The 14,084-nt window shown below is 51.4% G+C and overlaps 1 non-coding gene across 1 annotated transcript; it reads right to left on the bottom strand.

The window, feature by feature from the left end:
- Positions 1–212: 212 nt before the first annotated feature.
- On the bottom strand, positions 213–370 carry LOC119263033. The gene has a single exon (XR_005130055.1). It is a non-coding gene; the product is annotated as a 5.8S ribosomal RNA (ribosomal RNA).
- Positions 371–14,084: the final 13,714 nt, after the last annotated feature.

Below are 14,084 nucleotides of genomic sequence, written 5' to 3'. Positions count from 1 at the left end.
GGTATGGGGAATAGAGGAGCCTTTTTTTCTCCCCCGACGTGCCGCCTGGAACTCTCTCGAGAGAGAGAACCAGGACTGGCCGACACCGAGGCCCGCGCGAGTCGGGCCGTCTGCATTTAGGAGGACAAAGGCCGACCTGGGGGGGGTGGCCTGCGAAACCTCCAACCGCGGTCCGGCCTCCGGAGAGGACCGGTCCGATAGATACGAAACCACGGCACTCGGACAGACGTGGCCCAGGATTCGGGCCCCTGGGCCGCAATGTGCGTTCGAAATGTCGATGATCTGTGAAAGTAATGCAATTCACATCAATTCTCGCAGTTTGCTGCGTTCTTCATCGACGCACGAGCCGAGTGATCCACCGCTAAGAGTAGTAAAATGCTTTTTCATGGGTGTGTTATAAGGCCCAATATTCACACAAAGTGTTCGACGAGAGTTCCACACCATGGGCTAAGGCGTTAGTCTCATCTCATCCAGGATGGATATTTTAACTGGAAAAAGTGGAACCAGCGCCCTTTCTCATAGTGGGACGGACATGATAGACCGGGCGCCCCCCTAACCTGGGCTCCGCCGCCAACTCTAACGAGTAGAGCCACAGCGTTTCCCCAGGATCAAGGGGGGGTCTTCAAAACCCTCGCTCCCCGCGCCCGCCTGCCTGCATCCGATCCGCGGACGGAACGGGGGGCTGGCGGAACGCGCTCAGCGGTAAGCGGGTACCCGACCGGGATGGAACATAGGAGACCGAAGGCCCAAAATCATGACACCGACGGACACAGGAGGGAGCCGGCCGAAGGTAGAGGGGCTAAACCGACCCACCCCACTTCCTTTCTCGGAAAGGTGCAGGAGAGAGAGATGGAGAGAGAGAGAGCCGGGAGAAGGGCTTCTTCGAGCGCTTACCAGCCCCGGACACCTTCACATCAAAAACTCCCACAACCGAACCAGAGATAGAGAGAGAGAGAGCGAGAGCGAGAGCAACCCCATCCGACGGGTCTCGACAACCAACGTGCCCGTTCTCGGCGGGGGTTTGGTTTTCACAACGACCGGGGCAGGGAGAGTCTTCCCCCCCCCCCTCCCGGGTTAGACGAGTGTGATCCTTCCGCAGGTTCACCTACGGAAACCTTGTTACGACTTTTACTTCCTCTAGATAGCCAAGTTTGATCAGCTTCTCGGGCCTCTCCTAGGGAAGGCTGCGTCCCCCATTTATGGGGGCCCGATCCAAAAACCTCACCCGACCATCCCATCGGTAGTAGCGACGGGCGGTGTGTACAAAGGGCAGGGACTTAATCGATGCGAGTTGGTGACTCGCGCCTACTTGGAATTCCTCGTGCATGGGGAACAGTTCCAATCCCCAATCCCGGGCACGTTCCGGGGTTCTACCGGATCGCCTCCAAGATGAGCCTCTCAGTGGAGGATCCCGCTGAACCGGTCATTGTAACTCACGTGCAGCCCCGGACATCTAAGGGCATCACAGACCTGTTATTGCTCCATCTCGCACGGCTTACGCCTCGCCGCGTATCCCTCTAAGAAGTTAGCTACGACCAAAATAGTGGCCGCAGAACTATTTAACACGCCGGGGACTCGTCCGTTATCGGAATCAGCCAGACAGATCGCTCCACGAACTACGAACGGCCATGCACCACCACCCCACTGAATCGAGAAAGAGCTATCAATCTGTCAATCCTATCAGTGTCCGGGCCGGGTAGGTTGCTCCGGGTTGAGTCGAATTAAGCCGCAAGCTCCACTCCTTGTGGTGCCCTTCCGTCAATTCCTTTAAGTTTCAGCTTTGCAACCATACTCCCCCCGGAACCCATAGACTCAAGGTTTCCCGTTGACGCTGCCCGGCGGGTCGTTACAGGTCTGGACGCCGCCGGATTGCGGGTCGGCATGGTTTACGGTCGGAACTACGACGGTATCTAATCGTCTTCGCGCCTCCGACTTTCGTTCTTGATTAACGAAAACATTCTTGGCAAATGCCTTCGCTCTTGTCCGTCATGCGCCGGTCAAAGAATTTCACCTCTATCGGCACAGTACGAATGCCCCCGGCCGTCCCTCTTAATCATTGCCTCCGGTCCTTTACAAACCCATGGAACCACAGGACCAGAGAGGCCCTATTCCATTATTCCTTGCTGGGCGGTCAACCAAAAGAAGGCGTAAGCCCTGCTTTGAGCACTCCGATTTGTTCAAAGTAAACGCTTGCCGTGCTTCATGCCCAGACTAGACTCAACCAAGAGCCTCCGGGGAGCGCCGGCGAGGAGAGGTGGGGGGGCGGCGGAACGCAGCGCACGACCATCAAGGAGGGGGGGGGCCGCCGGTCCGTTCCCCCCACACCGCAAGTCCAACTACGAGCTTTTTAACTGCAGCAAAACCACCCCACCTGAAAAACCTCCGGAGCAGCGCTTACGGCGTTCTCCCCCGTGGGTAAGACGAACTCTGTAAACAACGGACCTGTTTGGCGTCGCTTCTAAGATCGGTCGGGGCTAAGACCACTGACGGGTCTTCCCCCTTGAGGCTGGCTCGCAAAGGCGGGGAGGAACACAAAAGCCCATAGCGGCGCAAGGACTGCGCCGGGCTTTGGCCTTAAAAACCCCTGGCGAGCCCGGTATGCCAATCCATCTCCAGGGTATTTTTTGATTATCGAGAGTCCCCGCACTCTCGCCATCACTTAACCCCACCGGGGAACCATCCAGCCAAAAGACACGCCGTGGGCCAGCGAGTCCCGGCATACATACGCTATATATATATTTTATGGATCTTCGTGCCAAAGACCCGACATACGCTATCACCCCATCACCCCCCGCTCGAACAAAGCTTGGGGAAAAGTGACCCCCGCGGGGGGATAAGGGACACTTTCCATCCGACCATGCACTACCATCACTCTCCATCCATGGAGGTTCCAGGCCAACCACAACGAGCCATCCGTGGAGGTCGAGGCGAACCGCGCAGATCCTACTTTGGAGGCCGAGCCGCACCGCAAGAGTAACATCCGTAGATGACTCCGGGAACCAACCACGATCCATCCGTTGAGGTCTCGGAGAACGACCAAGATCCGTCCATGGCGGTCTTGTGGAAGATAATGCCAAAGACCCATCGCACGGAGCTTTGAAGAGCCCACGCTATCACCCACCCGCTGTCAAAGCTTGGGGAAAAGTGACCCCCGCGGGGGGATAAGGGACACTTTCCATCCGACCATGCACTACCATCACTCTCCATCCATGGAGGTTCCAGGCCAACCACAACGAGCCATCTTTCGTCACTTATCGGTCTTCGTGCCAAAGACCCGACATACGCTATATCACCATCTTTCGTCAATCACATTTTATGGATCTTCGTGCCAAAGACCCGACATACGCTATCACGCTATCACCCACCCGCTGTCATCTTCGAGCGAAGCTTGGGGAAAAGTGACCCCCGCGGGGGGATAAGGGACACTTTCCATCTTTCGTCATTTTATGGAGAGCCGTCCACTCACTCTCCATCGTGCCAAAGACATGCGCGATAAGGGACGCTTTACATCCGACCACATCTTTCGGGGCTGACCCACAAGTCTGCGCAATTCTCTGAGAGGCTAGCCAAGCTAAGGTGGGGAGAACTCACTTGCCCATAGCGACGCGGATCTTTGCGCCGGACAGCGGTCATCACCCTGGCTGGCCCGGTAGTCCATTCCATCAGGAGTGGAATGATCAGTCATTCCATCACTTTAAACCCACCGAGAAACCTCCAAACCAAAACCCGCTGTGGGAAAGCGAGCTCCGGCTCTCAGGACACCGTTCCATTAGTATGGGGGGATAACATTATCGAGAGTCCCCCCGGCCCTCGTATCACCTTCCTTGGATGACCCATACGGAGCTCCACACCTCCGTTCCATCAGTATTATCGAGAGTCCCCCCGGCCCTCGTATCACCTTCCTTGGATGACCCATACGGAGCTCCACACCTCCGTTCCATCAGTATTATCGAGAGTCCCCCCGGCCCTCGTATCACCTTCCTTGGATGACCCATACGGAGCTCCACACCTCCGTTCCATCAGTATGGGGGGATAACATTATCGAGAGTCCCCCCGGCCCTCGTATCACCTTCCTTGGATGACCCATACGGAGCTCCACACCTCCGTTCCATCAGTATGGGGGGATAACATTGTATCACCTTCCACACCTCCGTTCCTGCCAAGATCCATACCTCCGTTCCATTAGTATGGGGGGGATAACATTATCGAGAGTCCCCCCGGCCCTCGTATCAACCTTCCTTGGATGACATCCATACCTCCGTTCCGGTACCATAATGTGGACTTAGAAAAATTTTCGCATCAGGTCCCAGCAAGATGGAAGTCATGAACATCCAGAGACCACGGGAACTTCAGAGACCCAGCGAGACGGAGGAAGTCACGACATCCAGAGAGACCCCGGGAACTTCAGAGACCCAGCGAGATGGAAGTCATGAACATCCAGAGACCACGGGAACTTTAGAGACCCAGCGAGATGGAAGTCATGAACATCCAGAGACCACGGGAACTTTAGAGACCCAGCGAGATGGAAGTCATGAACATCCAGAGACCACGGGAACTTTAGAGACCCAGCAAGATGGAAGTCACCACATCCAGAGACCCCGGGAACTTTCAGAGACCCACCGCCATGGACTCCACGACATCCATATTTACGGGGGGAAACTTCAAAGTCCCATCGCTCTGGAGGTTTAAACATCCATGCCTCCGGGGAACTGACAAAGACCCAGCAAGATGGAAGTCATGAACATCCAGAGACCACGGGAACTTCAGAGACCCAGCGAGATGGAAGTCACCACATCCAGAGACCCCGGGAACTTTCAGAGACCCACCGCCATGGACTCCACGACATCCATATTTACGGGGGGAAACTTCAAAGTCCCATCGCTCTGGAGGTTTAAACATCCATGCCTCCGGGGAACTGACAAAGACCCATCACTCTGGAACTCTCATCACTTCCATACCTCCGGGGAACTGCCAAAAGACCCATCACTCTCTGGAATTCTCTCATCACTTCCATACCTCCGGGGAACTGCCAAAAGACCCATCACTCTCTGGAATTCTCTCATCACTTCCATACCTCCGGGGAACTGCCAAAAGACCCATCACTCTCTGGAACTCTCTCATCACTTCCATATCTCCGGGGAACTGCCAAAGACCCATCACTCTCTGGAACTCTCTCATCACTTCCATATCTCTGGGGAACTGCCAAAGACCCATCTCTCTGGAACTCTTCCATACCTCCGGCCCATCACTTCCATACCTCCGTCTCATCATCTCTCTCTCATCAATTTTCTCGCCAGCCGGCTTAGTCGGGGAGGATCACACTAGCCCATAGCGGCGCGGAACCGGGCAGTTGCCTAAACCCCTTGGCGGGCCTGGTAGTCCATTCGATCAGAAAGGGGGGGAAAAATATTATCGAGAGTCCCCCCGGCCCTCGCATCAAGACCCACCATAATGTGGACTTAGAAAATTTTTCGGAGCTCAAAGGAACCACCAAGATCCATCAGCGGGGCTGGGAACACCCTTATCCGACGTGGAACGCCTTCTTTCGGACACTTTACATGCTCGGTCCGTGTTTAATTCAGAGCATGGAGCTCAAAGGAACCACCAAGATCCATCAGCGGGGCTGGGAACACCCTTATCCGACGTGGAACGCCTTCTTTCGGACACCTCGATCACAAATTAGAGCATGGAGCTCAAAGGAACCACCAAGATCCATCAGCGGGGCTGGGAACACCCTTATCCGACGTGGAACGCCTTCTGTCGGACACTTTACATGCTCGGTCCGTGTTTCATTCAGAGCATGGAGCTCAAAGGAACCACCAAGATCCATCAGCGGGGCTGGGAACACCCTTATCCGACGTGGAACGCCTTCTTTCGGACACCTCGATCACAAATTAGAGCATGGAGCTCAAAGGAACCACCAAGATCCATCAGCGGGGCTGGGAACACCCTTATCCGACGTGGAACGCCTTCTTTCGGACACTTTACATGCTCGGTCCGTGTTTAATTCAGAGCATGGAGCTCAAAGGAACCACCAAGATCCATCAGCGGGGCTGGGAACACCCTTATCCGACGTGGAACGCCTTCTTTCGGACACCTCGATCACAAATTAGAGCATGGAGCTCAAAGGAACCACCAAGATCCATCAGCGGGGCTGGGAACACCCTTATCCGACGTGGAACGCCTTCTGTCGGACACTTTACATGCTCGGTCCGTGTTTAATTCAGAGCATGGAGCTCAAAGGAACCACCAAGATCCATCAGCGGGGCTGGGAACACCCTTATCCGACGTGGAACGCCTTATTTCGGACACCTCGATCACAAATTAGAGCATGGAGCTCAAAGGAACCACCAAGATCCATCAGCGGGGCTGGGAACACCCTTATCCGACGTGGAACGCCTTCTGTCGGACACTTTACATGCTCGGTCCGTGTTTAATTCAGAGCATGGAGCTCAAAGGAACCACCAAGATCCATCAGCGGGGCTGGGAACACCCTTATCCGACGTGGAACGCCTTCTTTCGGACACCTCGATCACAAATTAGATCTCAAAGGAACCACCAAGATCCATCAGCGGGGCTGGGAACACCCTTATCCGACGTGGAACGCCTTCTGTCGGACACTTTACATGCTTGGTCCGTGTTTAATTCAGAGCATGGATCTCAAAGGAACCTCCAAGAGTCGTCAACGGGCCTCGGAACACCCGTATCCGACATGGAACACCATCTTTCGGGTACTTATTTTCAAAGAGTCCGCACTCTTTGGCCTCCGGGGAACGGCGGGGGATATGGGATTTTAAGGCCGCCTAGGGAGAGTGTCTCTCTGGCTTCATTTATCGTCCAGTTCTGCTTATTCGCACCATAATGTGGACTTAGAAAATATTTCCTATACCCGCCATAATGTGGACTTAGAAAAATTCTCATAAAGTCACAAAGTGCTTGGACCCAGTGATTGCCAGTTTTCGAGACACCTCCCCTATACATAGGATGGTACCCCTCTCCTTTTTCCACTTCTACGGAGATCCTCCAATCGCGGACGAATTCAAAACCTATCCGAAAAAGGTGCACCTCTTCGGGCACGCGATGTACGGCGAGCAGCATGGATGAAAGCGCCTAGGCGAAAAATTTTCAAATATCACTGGGAACCCACAAAAACTTAGCGCGATTTTTGAAAAGTTTTTCGAAAATTTTTCTAAGTCCCAAAAAATTTCCGACATAGAAAAATTTTCGAAGATCACTGGGAACCCACAAAAACTTAGCGCGATTTTTGAAAAGTTTTTCAAAAATCGCGCTAAGTCCCAAAAAATTTCCGACATAGACAAATTTTCGAACATTTTTTCACCCATGCCCCTTTTGCTCAAAACCAAGCCGATTTTCGGACACTTTTCACCGGACGCTCGTCCCGGCTCGTGCCGCCCTCCCTTATGGAGCTCCCCGCGTTCAGTAAAAGAGCATCCGGACCAACCTCACGTTCAGTAAAAGAGCATTTGGGGGGACTTTGAAAATTTTTCGAGCTTTTTCAACGACCGTCGCTTCGCCCCAGTAGACCCTGGTCGGGCGGACCCCCAGGAGGACCCCCGGACCAAAAACTCCCGGCCGGCTTTAAACCCTTATTTCTCCGCCGTCCGGCCACCTACCGCCACGGGACCGGTCTCCTTCGGCTCGTCTGGATCTCCCCTTTACGACCGTATCCCCGGCGAACCGCTACTCGCCGGAGAACCGGAGCTAGAACCTCCGGAACGCGCCGAAACGCACTTTCCCCACTTTGACGCTTAATAACTTCCCGGGACCGCCACGTAGCGGGACCAAATTTTCACCCGGCGCTTACCTCCGCCCCCTCTTACAACCACCACTCGAACCGAACCGCTAACTCCCACAGAACCGGAGTTCCGGGGACAGGGGGCAAAAGAAGGAGCCTGGCACCCCCGAGCCATTTCAAAACGGACCCCCGCGAGTCGCATATCCTTCCAAACCTCTCGGAAGCCCGCTTACAAATACCCAGGTGCCCGTTGTCCACCTCCTAAGCCCGCCGAGAAACGAGCCTCCGTTCCCGGACGCTTTTTCGCAAACTTCACCCGGCTACGACTCCCACCTCCTTACTCCCAGCCAAACCAAATTTTTATCCATCTATCCCCCGGAGCTTACCGACACAACGGTACCACCCCCGAAGCCAAACTCCCCGGAGAACCGGAGAACCAGACCCACAAACTTACAAACTCCCGGGACTCGCCGTTCCCCCGGTCAAAGACCCATACGGACCAAATTTTAAACACCGGGGCTTCTCCCCACACCCGACTTAGCCAGCCATTTACAAAGTCCTACCTACTTACCCCCAACCAGTTACAAGCCCCGACATCTTAACACATTTGCCCCACAAAACACACCCAAATCTCGGCCACGCTTACCTTCTAACCCCCAAACATGCATTCCCCCGTCTCCCCTACTCCGGCCCAGCGCGGGGAATACGCCCATGCCCAAATATCACCGACCCTTACAAAATCACACACCCGCAAAACACGCACTTTAGCCGGACCACTAAAAACGCTTACCGGGGGGCTCCAAAAACCTCCACAAACACCAAAATTCACCCAAATTCACAAAACACCCAGCTCTATCACCAATCAAACCCCCGGGTCCATACAAGATTCCGGCTCCCAGATATTAACACTCACCCCCCTATACTTCAAACACGCTTTCAGCGTACATCTTACCGGACACACAAAAAAGACCCATACTCCCCAAACATGCCCCAAAGACCCATTCACACGCTAAAAACCCCGATAATCTACCTTCCTCCGGGGCCGAGATCCACAATGCCCAAGGACCCATACACCCAGGGACCCGGGGAAAAGACCCAGGATTATGGGAGTCCCCCAATAGACCCGGGGAAAAGACCCAGCTCCCACAGAACGGGGAAAAGACCCAGGATTATGGGAGTCCCCCATAAGACCCGGGGAAAAGACCCAGCTCCCACAGAACGGGGAAAAGACCCAGGATTATGGGAGTCCCCCATAAGACCCGGGGAAAACACCCAGCGCACCTCACGGACCTATCTGGCCCACACTTAAGCACTCCCCCTCGGGCTAAACCAGTCAGCCCGCGCCGCCCGGACGCGAGGCCATTGGTAGACCTAAAAAACTTTAACAAATGGGTCTCCCAGTGGGACTCGGAAATTGCACTATGTTCCCCACCTCGGGGAAATGACTAAGTTTTTATGGTCTCCCAGTGGGACTCGGAAATTGCACTATGTTCCCCACCTCGGGGAAATGACTAAGTTTTTATGGTCTCCCAGTGGGACTCGGAAATTGCACTATGTTCCCCACCTCGGGGAAATGACTAAGTTTTTATGGTCTCCCAGTGGGACTCGGAAATTGCACTATGTTCCCCACTCCGGGGAAATGACTAAGTTTTTATGGTCTCCCAGTGGGACTCGGAAATTGCACTATGTTCCCCACTAATAGATTTCGACTAAGTTTTTATGGTCTCCCAGTGGGACTCAGAAATTGCACTATGTTCCCCACCTCGGGGAAATGACTAAGTTTTTATGGTCTCCCAGTGGGACTCGGAAATTGCACTATGTTCCCCACCTCGGGGAAATGACTAAGTTTTTATGGTCTCCCAGTGGGACTCGGAAATTGCACTATGTTCCCCACCTCGGGGAAATGACTAAGTTTTTATGGTCTCCCAGTGGGACTCGGAAATTGCACTATGTTCCCCACCTCGGGGAAATGACTAAGTTTTTATGGTCTCCCAGTGGGACTCGGAAATTGCACTATGTTCCCCACCTCGGGGAAATGACTAAGTTTTTATGGTCTCCCAGTGGGACTCGGAAATTGCACTATGTTCCCCACCTCGGGGAAATGACTAAGTTTTTATGGTCTCCCAGGGCGCGGAGCTCAAAAATTTTTCTAAGTCCCACACCTACGAATTTTGACTAAGTTTTTATGGTCTCCCAGTGGGACTCGGAAATTGCACTATGTTCCCCACCTCGGGGAAATGACTAAGTTTTTATGGTCTCCCAGTGGGACTCGGAAATTGCACTATGTTCCCCACCTCGGGGAAATGACTAAGTTTTTATGGTCTCCCAGGGCGCGGAGCTCAAAAATTTTTCTAAGTCCCACACCTACGAATTTTGGCTAAGTTTTTATGGTCTCCCAGGGCCCGGAGCTCAGAAATTTTTCTAAGTCCCACACCTACGAATTTTGGCTAAGTTTTTATGGTCTCCCAGGGCGCGGAGCTCAAAAATTTTTCTAAGTCCCACACCTACGAATTTTGGCTAAGTTTTTATGGTCTCCCAGGGCCCGGAGCTCAGAAATTTTTCTAAGTCCCACACCTACGAATTTTGGCTAAGTTTTTATGGTCTCCCAGGGCGCGGAGCTCAAAAATTTTTCTAAGTCCCACACCTACGAATTTTGGCTAAGTTTTTATGGTCTCCCAGGGCGCGGAGCTCAAAATTTTTTCTAAGTCCCACACCTCCGAATTTTGACTAAGTTTTTATGGTCTCCCAGGGCGATTCGGAAATTGCACTATGTTCCCCACTCCCGTATTTTGACTAAGTTTTTATGGTCTCCCAGGGCGCGGAACACTGAAATTTTTCGAAGTCCACGTTTTTAACCGCCATCGGTCATTGGTACACCCAGAAGAAACAAAGCCCCGGGAGCTCGGAACATGCAGAGAACCGGAGAAATTCTAAAGACCCAGCGCACGGAACTCAGAACATCCAGAGACCCGGGGAAATTCTAAAGACCCAGCGCGCGGAACTCAGAATCATCCAGAGACCCGGAGAAATTCTAAAGACCCAGTGCACGGAACTCAGAACATCCAGAGACCCGGAGATATTCTAAAGACCCATCGCATGGAACTCAGAACATCCAGAGATCCGGGGAAATTCTTAAGACCCAGCGTACGGAACTCAGAACACATCCAGAGACCCGGGGAAATTCTAAAGACCCAGCGCGCGGAACTCAGAATCATCCAGAGACCCGGAGAAATTCTAAAGACCCAGCGCACGGAACTCAGAACATCCAGAGACCCGGAGATATTCTAAAGACCCATCGCATGGAACTCAGAACATCCAGAGATCCGGGGAAATTCTTAAGACCCAGCGTACGGAACTCAGAACACATCCAGAGACCCGGGGAAATTCTAAAGACCCAGCGCGCGGAACTCAGAATCATCCAGAGACCCGGAGAAATTCTAAAGACCCAGCGCGCGGAACTCAGAATCATCCAGAGACCCGGAGAAATTCTAAAGACCCAGCGCACGGAACTCAGAACATCCAGAGACCCGGAGATATTCTAAAGACCCATCGCATGGAACTCAGAACATCCAGAGATCCGGGGAAATTCTTAAGACCCAGCGTACGGAACTCAGAACACATCCAGAGACCCGGGGAAATTCTAAAGACCCAGCGCGCGGAACTCAGAATCATCCAGAGACCCGGGGAAATTCTAAAGACCCAGCGCACGGAACTCAGAACATCCAGAGACCCGGAGATATTCTAAAGACCCATCGCATGGAACTCAGAACATCCAGAGATCCGGGGAAATTCTTAAGACCCAGCGTACGGAACTCAGAACACATCCAGAGACCCGGGGAAATTCTAAAGACCCAGCGCGCGGAACTCAGAATCATCCAGAGACCCGGAGAAATTCTAAAGACCCAGCGCACGGAACTCAGAACATCCAGAGACCCGGAGATATTCTAAAGACCCATCGCATGGAACTCAGAACATCCAGAGATCCGGGGAAATTCTTAAGACCCAGCGTACGGAACTCAGAACACATCCAGAGACCCGGGGAAATTCTAAAGACCCAGCGCGCGGAACTCAGAATCATCCAGAGACCCGGGGAAATTCTAAAGACCCAGCGCACGGAACTCAGAACATCCAGAGACCCGGAGATATTCTAAAGACCCATCGCATGGAACTCAGAACATCCAGAGATCCGGGGAAATTCTTAAGACCCAGCGTACGGAACTCAGAACACATCCAGAGACCCGGGGAAATTCTAAAGACCCAGCGCGCGGAACTCAGAATCATCCAGAGACCCGGAGAAATTCTAAAGACCCAGCGCACGGAACTCAGAACATCCAGAGACCCGGAGATATTCTAAAGACCCATCGCATGGAACTCAGAACATCCAGAGATCCGGGGAAATTCTTAAGACCCAGCGCACGGAACTCAGAACACATCCAGAGACCCGGGGAAATTCTAAAGACCCAGCGCGCGGAACTCAGAATCATCCAGAGACCCGGGGAAATTCTAAAGACCCAGCGCGCGGAACTCAGAACATCCAGAGACCCGGAGATATTCTAAAGACCCATCGCATGGAACTCAGAACATCCAGAGATCCGGGGAAATTCTTAAGACCCAGCGTACGGAACTCAGAACACATCCAGAGACCCGGGGAAATTCTAAAGACCCAGCGCGCGGAACTCAGAATCATCCAGAGACCCGGAGAAATTCTAAAGACCCAGCGCACGGAACTCAGAACATCCAGAGACCCGGAGATATTCTAAAGACCCATCGCATGGAACTCAGAACATCCAGAGATCCGGGGAAATTCTTAAGACCCAGCGTACGGAACTCAGAACACATCCAGAGACCCGGGGACCATTCGGTATTTTTGCGGAAACAACGAAGCTAAGCCGTCGCCACCCTAACCCTAACCCTAAACCCTAACCCTAAACCTAACCCTAAACCCTAACCCTAACCCTAACCCTAACCCTAACCCTACCCCAACCCTAACCCTAAATTTAACCCTAACCCTAACCCTAACCCTAACCCTAAACCCTAACCCTAACCCTAACCCTAACCCTAACCTAATCTTAACCCTAGTCCCAAAAGAAACCTAACTATAAACATTAGACCCAAAACCTAATCTTAACCCTGCCCTTGCCTTAAACCTAACCTTAACCCCAAACTTAGTTCTTAGTCCCTTGTGGCCATAGCCCTGAATCCTAAATACCCTAATCCAGCCAGTGCCATCTACAGTCATTGGATTACAGAAGAATGCCATCTCTCCCTTGTCTCTTCCTTTTCCTGGAACAAGAAAAATCTCAAAGGGTCAAATTAAAACACATTGGATATTTTTTTAAAAAATAATTATTTACTTAATGGTTTAAATTTCAATGGGCATTTCCATAAAAAAGAAACTTCATATAGTTTAGGAACACAGAACATTCATTCATAAATATAATAGCAATTGACCTCTAAAAACAATGGATTAAAATAGGAGACATAAATTAAATATTATCTTCCAAATTAATATATTAACATCCACTTTAAAAACATTTAAACATTACCTTTAATGATCTTTCATCTTTCTATGTAATTATTTTTCCTTATTTTTCCTTATTTTTCATTAAATAGAGAAAAGATTAGGTGAAAAGGAGCCTTTTCTGCTCATCAGAAAAAGAACCTAATTTAATAACCTCCAACGGCCACTAGATGGCGGTCGAACAACACAGATGATGGAGAGCATCGTTTAAAATTTCAAACGGTCAACTAGGGGCGGTCCTACAACAGAGCTGAGCAAGGAGCTGAGTAGGACTCACATTACACAGCCAGATCCACTCGGAGAGAGACACGGACAGACAGTCATCTACTTCTCTACCTTTCTCCTGAGACAAGACCACAAAAGCTCTTTTTAGAGCTCCAACTTTAAACTTTCTTTTGATTTATTTCATTTCAGACTTCAATTGGATTTAATTTAATTTACTTTGTTGATTTAAATATTTTTTCCCTATTTGGGGAAAGCTCATTTCTCTCCACTTGGGAAGGAGCATTATTTGAATCCTCCTTCAATTCTCTCTCCCTTTTTGGTAAAGAGAAAAAAATATATATTCTTTTTATTTATTTTTTTTGGTTTTCCCTGTTTACTCTACTGAGTTTATCTGACTTTTCCTACTTAGGTAGAGCCAGACCTGAAATTTTTCCCTTGTAAAAGCTCTCTCCCTATACGAGAAGAGAATTCTTTTTGGAAAGGGATTTTTGTTTTTGTATGTTTTTGTATCTTTTCTAGGTAGGAAAGACCTTTTGCTACAAAAACAGATTCTCAATTTTTTTATACAAGTCTGTGCCTGAA

This window comes from Pygocentrus nattereri, unplaced genomic scaffold (assembly GCF_015220715.1).
Source record: "Pygocentrus nattereri isolate fPygNat1 unplaced genomic scaffold, fPygNat1.pri scaffold_94_arrow_ctg1, whole genome shotgun sequence".
NCBI lineage: Eukaryota > Metazoa > Chordata > Actinopteri > Characiformes > Serrasalmidae > Pygocentrus > Pygocentrus nattereri.
The sequence above is the reverse complement of the archived record's forward strand: the minus strand, read 5'-3'. Positions and strand labels throughout refer to the sequence as shown.